Below are 15,298 nucleotides of genomic sequence, written 5' to 3' on the forward strand. Positions count from 1 at the left end.
AGGGGACTCCAATACAGGCATACTTCATTTTATTGTGCTTCACAGATACTGCGTTTTTTACAAACTGAAGGTTTGTGGCAGCCCTGCCTCAAGCATGTCTATTGGTGCCATCTTTCCAACTGCATTTGCTCTCTTCATGTCTCCGTGTCACACTTCGGTAATTTCTGCAATATTTCAAACTTTTTCATCATTATTGTATTTGTTACGGTGATCTGTGATCAGTAACTTTTGATGTTACTACAACAACTCGCTGAAAGCTCAGATGATGGTTAGCATATTTTAGCAGTAAAGTATTTTGTAATTAAGGTATGTACATTACTTTTTTAGACATAATGCTATGGCACACTTAATAGACTGTAGTATAGTGTAGACATAATTTTTATATGCACTGGAAAGCCAAAAAATTCACGATTAGCTTTATTTGCCTTACTGCGGTGGTCTAGAACTTAACCTGAAATACCTCTGAGGTATGCCTATAAGTGGGATTTTTAATCCCTGGAAGATATAATTCAAATTTCCCAGATTTTCCTATCATAGCTGCATGTTTTCTAATAAAAACCTAGAATATTCCTGAGGTCATACGGGAAAGAGGTAAGGAGCCCCTGAAATGAACAGTGTTTCCTGTGGGGGCCTCATAAGACTAATAGCGTATGTGGATTTAAAAGATGCAAGTCTAACTTTCCAACCTGTAAACATAAAAATGAGAAAGTCAAAATACCTTTTAACTGATTAATTAATTTAACTAATTAACTGAGATGAATTAATTCATTAACGAGCTACGTGTATTGTGAAAATTACTGAGGCAAGTCCTCTCTTCTAGACCTCCGTTTTCATGAGGTCCAGTGCTCCACAGAGCAAACAGTTTCCAGAGTCAGTCTGGATTCAAGTCCCTGTTTGGTCACTTACTAGATGGAAAATCTTGGGCAAGTTACTTAACCTCTCCAAGCCTAAGTATCCTGATATGCAGAACTAAGATAACAGTAGTATCTATTTCAGAGGGCTGTCATGAGGATGAACAAACATATATGTTGTTCACAACAGTGTCTGGCACATAGTAAGAGCCCAACAAATGGAAGCTATTATTAACTCATAGCCTAACAGCCAAACTCACCCTCTCAACCTTCTTATGCAATTATTTTACTTCTCATAGCATACTAACCTCTTCTAAAATTCTTCAGAATCCCACTTGGATTCCTCATACAGTATACCTGGTAGCATAGTGATTTAGCACCTAGCACATGCTTTAAAAATGGCAGACACCCAAATTTGCTGAATACATTTGTCATTATTCTAACCATGGCATTAAGATATACATGCAATTTTGAATTCCAAAAAATAAAACGGAAACATACCATATTTCGCCAAACTTCTGAGGAGCTGGTGAATTCTAAAATCAGGCTCTTACAGATTTTTAACCTAAAATATAAAACACCTCACTCAATTCTTTTTACACAGACAACTGGATGGACAACTTTCATAGAAAATATTTTTTCTAAAATTTATTATAAAAGCAAATTCATTTGTAATACTTATGAATATCCAGAAACATATTAAGAGACAAATGCCCCTAATGCTGTTGCCAGGATTCATGGAAAGGTGGTTAGGCAGGCCCTGTAATCTGCTTTCAGCTGGCAAAACCATGGTAGCCATTTTCATCCACAGAACTTACTGCTTGCCGTTTCTTTACTCTTCCCTCCCTCCAAAAGGGCTGAAAATATATGAAAACTGTTTAACTACATGCCTCTAATTCCTTCAGATACCTACAGCAATTAAGCTTTTAATTAAATTCCATATGCTGAGGACCTGCTATATTAGGTACATATATGGGCATCTGCCCAACTACCTCCTGGAGTAGCAGCCTTTGGCAGGTCCCTTGACCTGTAAGTCTTAGGTGTCAGGTTGTTGTAATAGAGAAAATATTTTTAAAGTATGTAGGACAATGCCGCCTGGAGCATAATAGGACCTCAGTGTATGGTAGCAAATATTATTTCTTAAATCAAACATTTAATATATCTATCAAAACTTAACTCTTATCAAAAACCAAATTCTGAAGCTTAAAGCATGCATCCAAATAAAGCACTGTAAATTCTTAACCCATCTGTATATAATCAGAGCATTTCTCAGTTGAACAGGAACTAAAGTCTTTTAATACATTTCCTTTTATTGCATATGAAGAAACCAAGTCCCCCACCAAATCAGGAAACTCACCCAGCATCCTACAGGTTGATGGCAGAAAATGAATATACTATACTGCATATAGATATTCTTTTTAAATTAACCAAGTGTTAAGAGGACTGAGTCTCAAACTCTGTTCTATAATACAATCACCTAAGGAACCTGTAAAGAATGAAGATACTTACTTGATCTCAACCTCCAGAGACTGTGATTCAGTACATAAAATGGGGGTATGTGAATCTGTATTTTTAACATACATTTCAGATGATATGCATACCCCAATTTGAGAAACTTTGCCTTAGAAGATTAGGAACACATAATCATAGAATTTACCAAATCTACGAAGATATAGGATAAGTAACAGAAACTGTAAGCACCAGAAATGTTACCTGCACTCTTTGCAAATTTAACCATTAGCACTCTTACACCAGACCTAGTGCCTTTATTTTATTTGTATCCACATTCCTCTCCAACAGAGGGCTCAGTCTAATAATCTAAGAATAAATGCCTATACCAATCTACATCCACCTGTCCCTGTAACGTTTTCACTTACCCTTAAAATAGTCCATCTGCCTGCTCTCACTCTCTCTCCCTCTCTACACAGGTGCATACATATTATTATTACATCTGTCATGTCCTTTATCTCCTCTCCAACAGCCTGTTTCCTTCACCTGCTTGTAACCCTAGGTCAAACTTAATTTCAGACTACCTTTTCTATCACTTTTTTATTGTGTCCACTCAGCAATCTTGTTCTCCTTTATGCCATGTTTATGGTGTCTTAAATTTATGGGAAAGCTACTTGTTGAAACTCATTAAGTTTTGTACATTTGTAAATTTCACAAAAGACTGTTCCAATAACTTTCTTGTGTAAATTTTCCTGTCTTTAGGCTCTCCTCATTCTAGTCCACTCTGCAGTTAGACTAAAATTTTAAAACACTGCTTTCATATAGTACTTTCAACATAATTCCCTCAACTCCATTAACTCTTTACAGTACCATTTCCTTGCTCTCCTTCCTTTAACTGCCAGAAAGGCCTGAAAACCGTTAGCTCAGATGCTAACATACAAAACCTTCCACATACTGAAAGTTTTCTTATAAAAGTCATCATCATTCTTCTATGTCCTAAATCCTATGGCCTCTTAATCCTACTTTTTCTCTGCAGCATTTCACACTGCTAACCATTTCTCACCCCTCCTGGACTTCCATAATGCTATACCTGCCTGTGTTCTTCTACCTCTGACAGGAACTAAGTCTTCTGCTAGTTCATCTTCCTACCCCTCAATCACAGCCACTCTCCAAGTTTCTATCAATAGCCCCTTTTCGTAGGTTAAGAATTAATTTTCTGTGCAATGTCATCATCCATTCCTATAGCACCTCTCTATACGTAGGATCCCTAACTCTCCATCTTTAAGCCTTCATTTCGAGTCATAAGCCTGCTACTCTCAATTACCAATAGTACACATACACTTGGATGTTTCATTAGCATCTAAAATCAAGCTCAATTATTCCAAAAAAACTTACTCCACCCTGAATGTGCCTAATCTTGCTGTCCTACTAGTTACAGAATGAAAAAAACTGGTGCCATTCTTTATTTTCTCCCCCTCATTTTTATTTAGCCTAACCAATGTATGGTTTGATACTAAAGGTCATTCAAAGAATGTCTACTAGCTAAAATACAATGTTACATGTCAATTATAACTCAGTTTAAAAATATGTTTGAGTGTCTACTAAGTGGATGAAGACATAGTGGTAAAGAAACTAGACAATCTTGTATCCCCATGTAATGGGGGAAATGCGCACAATAAAAACCACAATAAACTAGGTAACTGCAATGCATAGTTAAGTGTTGTGAAGAAGAAACCAGGATATGGTAAGTGTGCATATACAGTATTCTGACTTAGTCTGGGGAAAAAGGAAGGACGTTCTTCACGAAGTAACATATAAACTGAGCTTTGAGGCATGAGCAAGGTTTACCCCAGACATCTTAAGAAAAACCGTGGAAGGTAATGGTACCACTACCAGTCCAGTCACCCATTAGAAAATTCTGAGTCATATGCTAAAGAGAAAGCCCCTCTCTTTCCAGTACAACAAACCGTTCACCCAGTGCTATCAATTCTACCTCAGAAATTCCCCCACACTCCAACATTGCCCCCAATTATTCCTTTGTTGGCTTTGTTCCAGAGTAACATTTCTGATGAAACTGTACATAATTTGGCCAAAACCTGCCAGTCCAGCCTCTTCTCTCAGACTAGACCACACTTTTAGAGAACATATATATCATTCATTTTTACACTTCCAGTGCTTGAAAATGTTCACAAAATATACTTCACAGGATAAACATCTTATGAAGAGGAAAGTTTTCTTTTACGTAACTTGCTTTAGAGGTCATTTAACTAGTGAATACAAGATTAAAAACAAGTTGTCTGATTGTAAAGGCCATGCTCCTTCCCTTGTACACTTCTAATTTATACCCAAATCCTGTAAATTTTTTCTTTGAAATATCACTTGCATCCTTTTTTCCCCAGGCATAGTCATGCTATAGATGCTCATTACTTCACCTAGTTTTACTTTTTCCTCTATCCTTGACTCTGCCACTAGAATTATCTTCCTAAAAACCCAAATTTGGCCATATCACTCTCATACTCAAAATCTATACTTTCCCAATGCCCACAGGATAAATTTCAAACTATCATATGAAGTCCCTGCCACCGGCTTCCACCCATTCATACAAGCCTTACTGCCCACTCTATGACATCATTACCAAGTACTTGATCTAGTCCCATCATTGGATTGCTGGCTATCACAAACTGGCCATCTATATTTCTGATTGCAATGCTTTTGTTTCTCACGACATTTCACTCAGAAATACTTCTCTCCTTTGCTAACCTCCATCCCCCACCCACCTATTATGCCCTGTTTAAATAAAGTCTACTCATTTTAAAGGCTGTATCTCACAGAGTTCTCTAAGTTCTTCTGTAAATAACCACTGTCTTGTCTGGCAACTATATGTTCCTAATACTATAAAATAATTTCTTAATTTCCACCTTAAATTTATTATTTTATACATTATAACTATCTGAATGTTTCTCAGTGCCTCTAGCCGTAAGTTGGTGGAGGGTAGGGCTCATCTCATCCATATGTTTATTTTCATAGTAACGGGGACTGTTTTCTTGACACCACACCTCCCTCTACAAGGGAAAAAAAAAAAAAAAAAAAAAGGAATAAGGATCATGGCCTGACAAAGGATTCTAAACTAGCTCCAAATGCAATTCACGGATGCACAAACAAGGGTATCCTTTAATTCCAAATTAACACAAATTTAACCCAATGCCAATCTAACAAAAGTTTATTTTGAAGCTCAAACATGTAAGAATAACCACGAAACTTTCATTTTTCTCAAAGAAGAATAATGTCTCTCTCCCAAGAACTTGTTCTACCAGGGACTAAAGCATAAAATATGTAATAGTATAATTAAAATCAATACAACCCCTTCAAAAAACTTTGACAGTATCTACTAAAACTAAATGTAAATCATTTAGTTTAGTCATTTACCCTATGACTTAAAAATTCCACTAAGTACACATCAAATAGAAATGAGTACATATGTTCACTAGAAGACGTTCAGTGGAATATTGAGAGTAACAATATTCTTAGTAGCCCCAAACCAAAAATGACTAAAATGTCCATCAACAGCAAAATGAAAAACAAAATATAGTTGGCCCTTAAGCAATCCAGGTTTGAACCATGCAGGTTTACTTATACGTGGATTTTTTTTTTCCAGTAAATACATTAATACAGTACCACACTATCTGCAATTGGTTGAATTCACAGATACAGAATGTAAAGTTCTCAAGGCCTACTGTAAAGTTATATATGCAGATTTTTGACTATGCAGGGGATGGGTACCCCAGCCCCCTACCTAGTTCAAGGGTCAAGTGTACTATACAGAAATTACAAGCAACCGACTACAACCAACAATGTGGATGAATCTCACAAATATGTTATGTGAGAGAAGCCAGACACAACTAAATGTGACTGTTTCTAATTACATAAAATATAAAAACAGGAAAATCTAATCTATGCTAGTAGAAGTCAGGATAGTGGTTACTCTTGGGGAAAGAGAGGTAGTGACAAAGAGAGCACAAGGGGCTTCAGAAGAGCTATCTTGTTTCTTGATCTGAATGCTGGCTAAACGTGTGTGCTCAGCGTGTGAAAGTTAAACAAGCTACGTGCACATTTATACACTTCTTTATGTGTATTAATACTTCAATCAAAAGTTTATTTTAAAAAGCACAGTACGGAATGAGCATTAGCTAAATGTTTAAGTGGAACAGAAAGTTAAGTCCAGAGAAAGATCCAAAAGTATGTAACAGTCACTTCTGGTCAAAAACAAGAAAACTGGACAACACATGAAACAGCTGTTTTCAGACCCTGGATAACAGGCAGTGTGAGACTGATCCATGAGGACGAACAGAAATGAGGTGAACCCTTCCAATGCTTGAATTTCTTCATGGAGGCAGCTTTCCAACCTGAGTCAATGGAGGGGAAACCCAGTCAGAGGACCGCAGTCTCACTGAGGTAAGAAGCAAGAGGTCAGAGTTGAGGCTGAAGTGGGTGGAATTTTTAATAAGACAGACTGCCACAGAGGGGAGCTACGCAGAGGAAAGTCTCCAGAAATCTGTCACTTGGGGGTCCTTTCGAGTCTGCCACTATACACAAAACTGCATGAATAAAGGGAAAGATTATATGAAGCTGGGGAAAGAGGAGCTGTGAGCTGAAATATCCCCAGTGCTCATACAGGACTAGGAGATCCCTAAGTTCCTCCCAACCAGAGTGAAGAGAATATGCTGACACTGAGGACATTTAGTAGAGAACTAAGAAGGGCCATGCATTTGTAGTAGTACCAGCCTTAAAGTAAAGCCTTCTCTAGATACACCCTAATAGAGCCTTGAAGGGATCAAGCTGAGCAGCAAGTTACTTAGCTCACTGGCAAAACTAAGTTTAACACTCTAAAAGACAACAAAATTCAGCCACTCAACAATAGACTATAACAATGTTCAGTATCCAATAGGAAAGTGCTAAATATGTAAGCAGGAAAAGACGGCCCATAACCAACAGAAAAACCAATCAATAGACCCTGAAATGAAAGAATTGATAGAATCAGTAGACAAGAACTTTCAAATAGCTATTATAAATATGCTCAAGGATTCAAAGGAATACATGAAAACAAATCAAATGGAACTTCTAGAAATACAAAAAGTAAATAAATATATACATATTTATATAAACAGATAAAATATCTGAAAGTATTTGACCCTGCAGGGGAAAAAAAAAAGGACAGTGAAATACAAGACAAAGTGAACTAAAGCACAGAAAGACCAAAAGAACTAAAAATGTTAATGACCTGAAGATAATATCAAATAGTCTAACATTATACATGTAACCAGAGTAACCCTGGAAAAAAGAGTGTAGAAGGAAGAGAACTAACTTTAAAAAAATACATGTGAAGAAATAATGACTGTGACACTTTTCCAAATTTGATGAAAACATAAACACAGACCAAAAAAACAAAACCAAAAACTCAATAAATCCTAAGCAGGATAATCACAAAGAAAACCAGTAATGAAGAGAAAATCTTAAAGAAAAGCCAGAGGTAAATAAAAAGACTTTAAGTACAGGGGAAGAAAGATAAGTATAACCAGACTTCTCATCAGAAACAAATGCTGAAAAAAAAACATGTCAACCTAGACATATTTACCACTTGATATATCACTTATATATCAAGTAATAAATATCCTTCAAAATATGAAGATAAACCTCTATACCTCTACCAGAATGGCTACATCAAAAAGACTGACAGTCCCAAATGCTGACAAGAATGTAGAGCAACTGGAAATTCTCATATAATTGTTGGTAAGAGTATAAAACAAAACAACCAATTTGGAGAAAAGATCTGGCAACTATCCTATAACCCAAACAGCACTCCTAGGTATTTACCCAAGAGCAAAGAAACCATATGTATCTACGCAAAGTCTTTCACACAACTGTTCACTGAAGGCTTTTCACAACAGCTAGAAACTGAAAATAGTCCAGGTGTCCCTTAAGAGAAGAACGTAGTTACAAACTACTGACACACGCAGTACCACAGATGAATTTCATAAACATTATGCTAAGGGAAACCTTATAAAAATAAATACCAGGATTTATATTTATATGGAATTCTAGAGCAAGCTAAACTAATCTATGTTAAAGTGATCAGAACAATGACTGACTTAGGGGAGTGGGTAATGTGGGGGCAGGAAATGGCTAGGAAGGGGTACAGGTTCCATAACTTGATAGGACTTTGCGTTGCAAAGATGTAAGCATTTGTCAAAACACATGGAATGGTATATGTGGCAGACTGTATTTTCTAAAGATGGCCAGCCACAATATAATCCATCCCACATGTTCTTCTTACAAGGTTAACATTGGCATTCTCCCATCAGCTGCTGGGGTCTATGTGCCTTCTCCTTGAATTTGAGCAGCCTCAGTGACTTTCAATAAAGAAAGTGTGGTGGAAGTGTGTGCTCTTTTATAAGCTAGACTTTTTGACGCTAGGTTATAAAAATGCCAGGCACTTCTGCCTTGGTCTCTTGAGATACTCACTCTTGGAACGTAGCCACTCTACAGTGATGAAGCCAGCCACCTGACAATGAAGCCAAGCAACCATATACAAAAGCAACATCTAAGTGTTCTAGACCAGAGCTCCAGTTGAAGTCCTGACAGCCAGCATCAATATCCAGATGTGTCAGCAAGCCTTTAGATGATAAGAGCCTCGACTTATCAGGTGACCTCAGTCATCAAACAACTCCAGCTGACATGCCTGAAGTCAAGACAAGCTATCCTTGCCAGTCTCTGCCAAAAGTACAGATTCATAAGCAAAATAAATGACTGCTGATGTTTGGGGTACACTAAGTTTGAAGTGATTTGTTAGGGAGCAATAGATAACCAGAACAATATACTACATTCAGTTAATAATACTAAATTTCTAAGTTTTAGTTGACTATATATGATGAAGTTAAGGATGAGATATTCTACTATATATGATGAAATTAAGGATGAGATATTCTAACATCCACAACCTACTTTGAAAAGCATCAATAAAAGAAGACAAATTAATAGATGGATAGATATGACAGTAAATATAGTAAAATGTTAATTGTGGAATTACATTCTGCAATTATTTCACATCCATGTAAGTCTGAAAATTTTCCTAATAAAATGTTGAAGAGTGAAATAAAGGCATTTTCACACAAATAGAAGCTGAAATGTTTTTTTTGGCCAATAGACCTGGTGCTTTAGAAATGTTTTAATTCTTCAAGTAGAAGGAAAACAACACCACATAGAAACTTAGGTCCATGAAAAAAAAGTCCACCAAATCTACACAAAGGAAAAGAAATGAAAATGGAAAATATGGGCAAAACATCAAAGAATGCTGCTTTTCGTTTTTAAGTTTCTTTATAAAACAACTGACTGTTTAAAGAAATAATCAGAAATTCTATTGGGAAATTAATGGAAAACTACAATGGCAAAAAGGTAAACGAATTTATAATGTATTAGAATACATTAGATGTATACATAGATGTACTAGAATACATTTATAATGTATTAGAATTCTTACATTATACTCTAAGAGTATAATTTTGAAGGCAGACTGAGATAAACTAAGGTGCATACTGTAAATACTAGTGCAACCATTGGAAAAAAAACAGAGGTAGGTATAAGCCAATAGTGGAGATAAAACAGACTTCCAAAAAAATGCTCAATCCAAAAGAAAGCAGGAAAGGAAGGAAGAAAAAAAGAAAGTAGCATAAACGGTACAACTATAAAACAAATAGTAACCTGATAGTGTTACTATTGAAAATTACAATAAATATAAGTGGACTGAACGTTCAAATTAAAAAGCAGAGATTGTAAAAAAAATCCAAAAAATGCAACTATACACTATCTAAAAGACTTATTAAATATAATGGCATATAAGTTGAAAGTAAAGAGATAGCAAAAGATATAATATGTAAACACGAATCGTAAGAAAGGAGAAGTAGCTATGTTAATACCAGACAAAGCAGACTTTAGGACAAGGAATATTACCAGAGAACAGAGACATTTCTTAATGATAAAGAATCAATTCATCAAGGAGATCTTCCAGTCCTAAATGTGAATACATCTAATAACAGAACTTGAGAATACATGAAGCACAGGGACTTCCCTGGTGGCGCAGTGGTTAAGAATCAGCCTGCCAATGCAGGGTACATGGGTTTGATCCCTGGTCCGGGAAGATCCCACATGCCACGGAGCAACTAAGCCCATGAGCCACAACTACTGAGCCTGAGCTCTAGAGCCCACAAGCCACAACTACTGAGCCTGTGTGCCAAAACTACTGAAGCCTGCATGCCCTAGAGCCCACACACAACTACTGCATACCGCACGCTCTAGGGGACCACATAACGGAGCCCGTGTGCTGCAACTACTGAAGCCCACCTAGAGCCCGTGCTCCACAACAAGAGAAGCCACCACAATGAGAAGCCCGCGTGCCATAACAAAGGGTAGACCCCGCTCGCCGCAACTAGAGAAAGTCCACACGCAGCAACGAAGACCCAACGCAGCCAAAAAATTAAAGAATAAATAAAGAAAATACATGGAAGCAAAAATGAAGAGAAGTGAAAGAAAAGATAGCGGGTTCACAATTATAGTTGAAGATTTCAACACTCCTCTCATTAATTAATAAAGTATCCTCCCCAAAAAAATCAGTAATGATACAGAATACACGCCTGTATAAAAAAGGACCTGTATCCTGAAAAGAAAAATAATGTGCAAAATATTTGGATACTCAGAAAAGAAGACATACGTGTGACCAATTAATACATGAAAACATCATTAGTCATCACAGAAATGTAAAGTAAAACCACAGTGAGGGCTTCCCTGGTGGCACAGTGGTTGAGAGTCCGCCTGCCGATGCAGGGGACACGGGTTCTTGTCCCGGTCCGGGAAGATCCCACATGCCACAGAGCAGCTAGGCCTGTGAGCCATGGCCGCTGAGCCTGCACGTCCGGAGCCTGTGCTCCGCAATGGGAGAGGCCACAACAGTGAGGTCCATGTACCGCAAAAAAAACAGAAAACAAAACAAAAACAAAAACAAAAAACCACAATGACACTTCACACCCATTATCTGGCATTTATTTTTAAAAAATAAAAACAACATGTTAGCAAGGTATTAGCAAAGATGTGGAGAAATTGGGACCCTTGTGGGAAGGTAAAACAGTACAGCTGCTATGAAAAATGGTATATTGGTTTTCAAAAAAATTAAACACAAAATTACTCTAAGACCGAGAAATTACATTCCTAGATATATACCCAAAAGAACTGAAAGCAGGGACTTGAAGAGATCTATTTTTAACACCCATGTTCACAGCAGCACTATTCACAATAGCCAAAGGAAGGAAGCAACTCAAGTCTCCAACAATGAAAGAATGATTAAACAAAATGTGGTATATACACACAATAGATTATTCAGCTTTAAAAAGGAAATTCTGATATAGGATGTAACATGGGTGAACCCTGAGGACATTATGCTAAGTGAAGTAAGCCAAAAGCAAAAGGACAAACATCATATGATTCCACTTACATGAGCACCTAGAACAGTCAAATTCATAGAGTCAGAAAGTAGAATAGGGGCTGGAGGGAGGAGGAAGAAATTGGGGGGTTACTGTTTAATAGGGATGGAGTTTCGGTTTGGGATGACGAGCAAGTTTCAAAAATGGGTTAAGAATGATGGTTGCACAATATGAGTATACTTTATGCCACTGAACTGTACAGTTAAAATGGTTAAGATGGTAAATTTTATGTTATGCATATTTTACTACAATTAAAGAAAAAGAAACTGCAGTGGGATACCACTACACACCCATGAGAATGTCTGCAATTTATTTGAGAGTATCAAATGCTGACAAGGATTTGGAAGAAATGGAACTCTCATACATTGTGGTAAGAATGCAAAATGGTATAACCATTGGGAAAATAGTTCATCGGTTCCTTATAAATTTAAACGTAAAACTACCACATGGGGACTTCCCTGGTGGCGTAGTGGTTAAGAATCTACCTGCCAATGCAGGGGACATGGGTTCGATCCCTGGTGCCATAACAAAGGGTAGACCCCGCTCGCCGCAACTAGAGAAAGTCCACACGCAGCAACGAAGACCCAACGCAGCCAAAAAATTAAAGAATAAATAAAGAAAATACATGGAAGCAAAAATGAAGAGAAGTGAAAGAAAAGATAGCGGGTTCACAATTATAGTTGAAGATTTCAACACTCCTCTCATTAATTAATAAAGTATCCTCCCCAAAAAAATCAGTAATGATACAGAATACACGCCTGTATAAAAAAGGACCTGTATCCTGAAAAGAAAAATAATGTGCAAAATATTTGGATACTCAGAAAAGAAGACATACGTGTGACCAATTAATACATGAAAACATCATTAGTCATCACAGAAATGTAAAGTAAAACCACAGTGAGGGCTTCCCTGGTGGCACAGTGGTTGAGAGTCCGCCTGCCGATGCAGGGGACACGGGTTCTTGTCCCGGTCCGGGAAGATCCCACATGCCACAGAGCAGCTAGGCCTGTGAGCCATGGCCGCTGAGCCTGCACGTCCGGAGCCTGTGCTCCGCAATGGGAGAGGCCACAACAGTGAGGTCCATGTACCGCAAAAAAAACAGAAAACAAAACAAAAACAAAAACAAAAAACCACAATGACACTTCACACCCATTATCTGGCATTTATTTTTAAAAAATAAAAACAACATGTTAGCAAGGTATTAGCAAAGATGTGGAGAAATTGGGACCCTTGTGGGAAGGTAAAACAGTACAGCTGCTATGAAAAATGGTATATTGGTTTTCAAAAAAATTAAACACAAAATTACTCTAAGACCGAGAAATTACATTCCTAGATATATACCCAAAAGAACTGAAAGCAGGGACTTGAAGAGATCTATTTTTAACACCCATGTTCACAGCAGCACTATTCACAATAGCCAAAGGAAGGAAGCAACTCAAGTCTCCAACAATGAAAGAATGATTAAACAAAATGTGGTATATACACACAATAGATTATTCAGCTTTAAAAAGGAAATTCTGATATAGGATGTAACATGGGTGAACCCTGAGGACATTATGCTAAGTGAAGTAAGCCAAAAGCAAAAGGACAAACATCATATGATTCCACTTACATGAGCACCTAGAACAGTCAAATTCATAGAGTCAGAAAGTAGAATAGGGGCTGGAGGGAGGAGGAAGAAATTGGGGGGTTACTGTTTAATAGGGATGGAGTTTCGGTTTGGGATGACGAGCAAGTTTCAAAAATGGGTTAAGAATGATGGTTGCACAATATGAGTATACTTTATGCCACTGAACTGTACAGTTAAAATGGTTAAGATGGTAAATTTTATGTTATGCATATTTTACTACAATTAAAGAAAAAGAAACTGCAGTGGGATACCACTACACACCCATGAGAATGTCTGCAATTTATTTGAGAGTATCAAATGCTGACAAGGATTTGGAAGAAATGGAACTCTCATACATTGTGGTAAGAATGCAAAATGGTATAACCATTGGGAAAATAGTTCATCGGTTCCTTATAAATTTAAACGTAAAACTACCACATGGGGACTTCCCTGGTGGCGTAGTGGTTAAGAATCTACCTGCCAATGCAGGGGACATGGGTTCGATCCCTGGTCCAGGAAGATCCTACATGCCGTGGAGCAAATAAGCCCATGCACCACAACTACTGAACCTGCGCTCTAGAGCTTGTGAGCCACAACCACTGAGCTTGCGTGCCACAACCACTGAAGCCCGTGCACCTAGAGCCCGTGCCCTGTAACAAGAGAAGCCACCACAACGAAAAGTAGCCCCCACTCGCCGCAGCTAGAGAGAACCCGCACACAGTAATAAAGACCCAACGCAGCCAAAAAATTAAATAAAATAAATGAATAAATAAATTTTTAAAATAAAAAAAGATAGGTGCACTTTACTGGATAAAAATTCAGTACTTCAATAAACAGGATTTTTTTCTTAGTTTATGAAAACAATATATAAAAAGATGGCATTTTAAATCAGTGGGGAAAGGATCCCTTAGGTGGTCTAGAGCAGGGGTCCCCAACCCCCAGACCGGTACTGGTCCGCAGCGTTAGGAACCAGGCCACACAACAGGAGATGAGCGGCAGGCGAGCAAGCCAAGAAACTCCATCTGCAGCTCCCCATCGCTCGCGTTACCACCTAAACCATCCGACCCACCCCCACCCCCAGTCCGTGGAAAAACTGTCTTCCATAAAACCAGTCCCTGGTGCCAAAAACGTTGGGAACCGCTGGTCTAGAGAATTAGCTGCCCAAGTGGGGATATTTAGATATTAGAACTTAGAAAAGTTAGATACTTTCACACATCATCCAAACATATGCCAAATGCAACCCAAATCTAAACCTAAATCATACAATATTCAAAAAAATGCTGAATGTATTCAGATCTAAATCTATAAATCTAAACCTATAAAGTAGCCTCATAGAAGTGCTGGAAAATATGAGATTTCTGTATCATCTTTGTAAGCATGGTGAAACTCAGAAGCCGTAAAGGACAGATAGATTTACCTATATCAAAACATTTTAATTTCATGACTAGATACTATATAATAAGCAATGAGGTAAATCAGCAGTCCTACACAATGTGCTGGGAATGAAACTTGCTTAAAAAGATTTTTTTGAAGAGTAATTGGCAGTATCTACCAAATCTTTAAGCTGACATAGCCTCATGGTCTAACAGTCATTTTATAGAAATCTACCTTACAGAAATAATATGTACCATTATTTGTAATATCAAAAATTGAAAACAACCTAAATTCCACAATAAAGAGTTTCAAAATATATTATGAACTCTGAGTCAGTTTCCTAGTTCAGTACTAAAGAGTGACAGAAGTCAAAAGATTGATAGTCTTCTATAAAGTTTACTTCAGGACATATGTTCCACATCTAACATTCTTTTCTTGAGTTTTTTCTTTTTTTTCCCTTTCCACCAAGCTGATACAGTAAAATTACC

General features: G+C 37.4%; 1 protein-coding gene across 9 annotated transcripts in view; it reads right to left on the reverse strand.

Moving 5' to 3' along the window:
- The window catches only part of UBE3A (ubiquitin protein ligase E3A), a 103,888-nt gene that overhangs the window by 67,635 nt on the left and 20,955 nt on the right, over positions 1–15,298 (reverse strand). For all 9 annotated transcript variants that reach the window (XM_007114887.4, XM_055088166.1, XM_024134491.3 and 6 more), the window contains exon 2: positions 1,353–1,416. The gene's annotated coding sequence lies outside the window, so the exon portion shown is untranslated. The remainder of the gene's footprint in view (positions 1–1,352; positions 1,417–15,298) is intronic.

Source organism: Physeter macrocephalus, chromosome 11 (assembly GCF_002837175.3).
Source record: "Physeter macrocephalus isolate SW-GA chromosome 11, ASM283717v5, whole genome shotgun sequence".
Lineage (NCBI taxonomy): Eukaryota > Metazoa > Chordata > Mammalia > Artiodactyla > Physeteridae > Physeter > Physeter macrocephalus.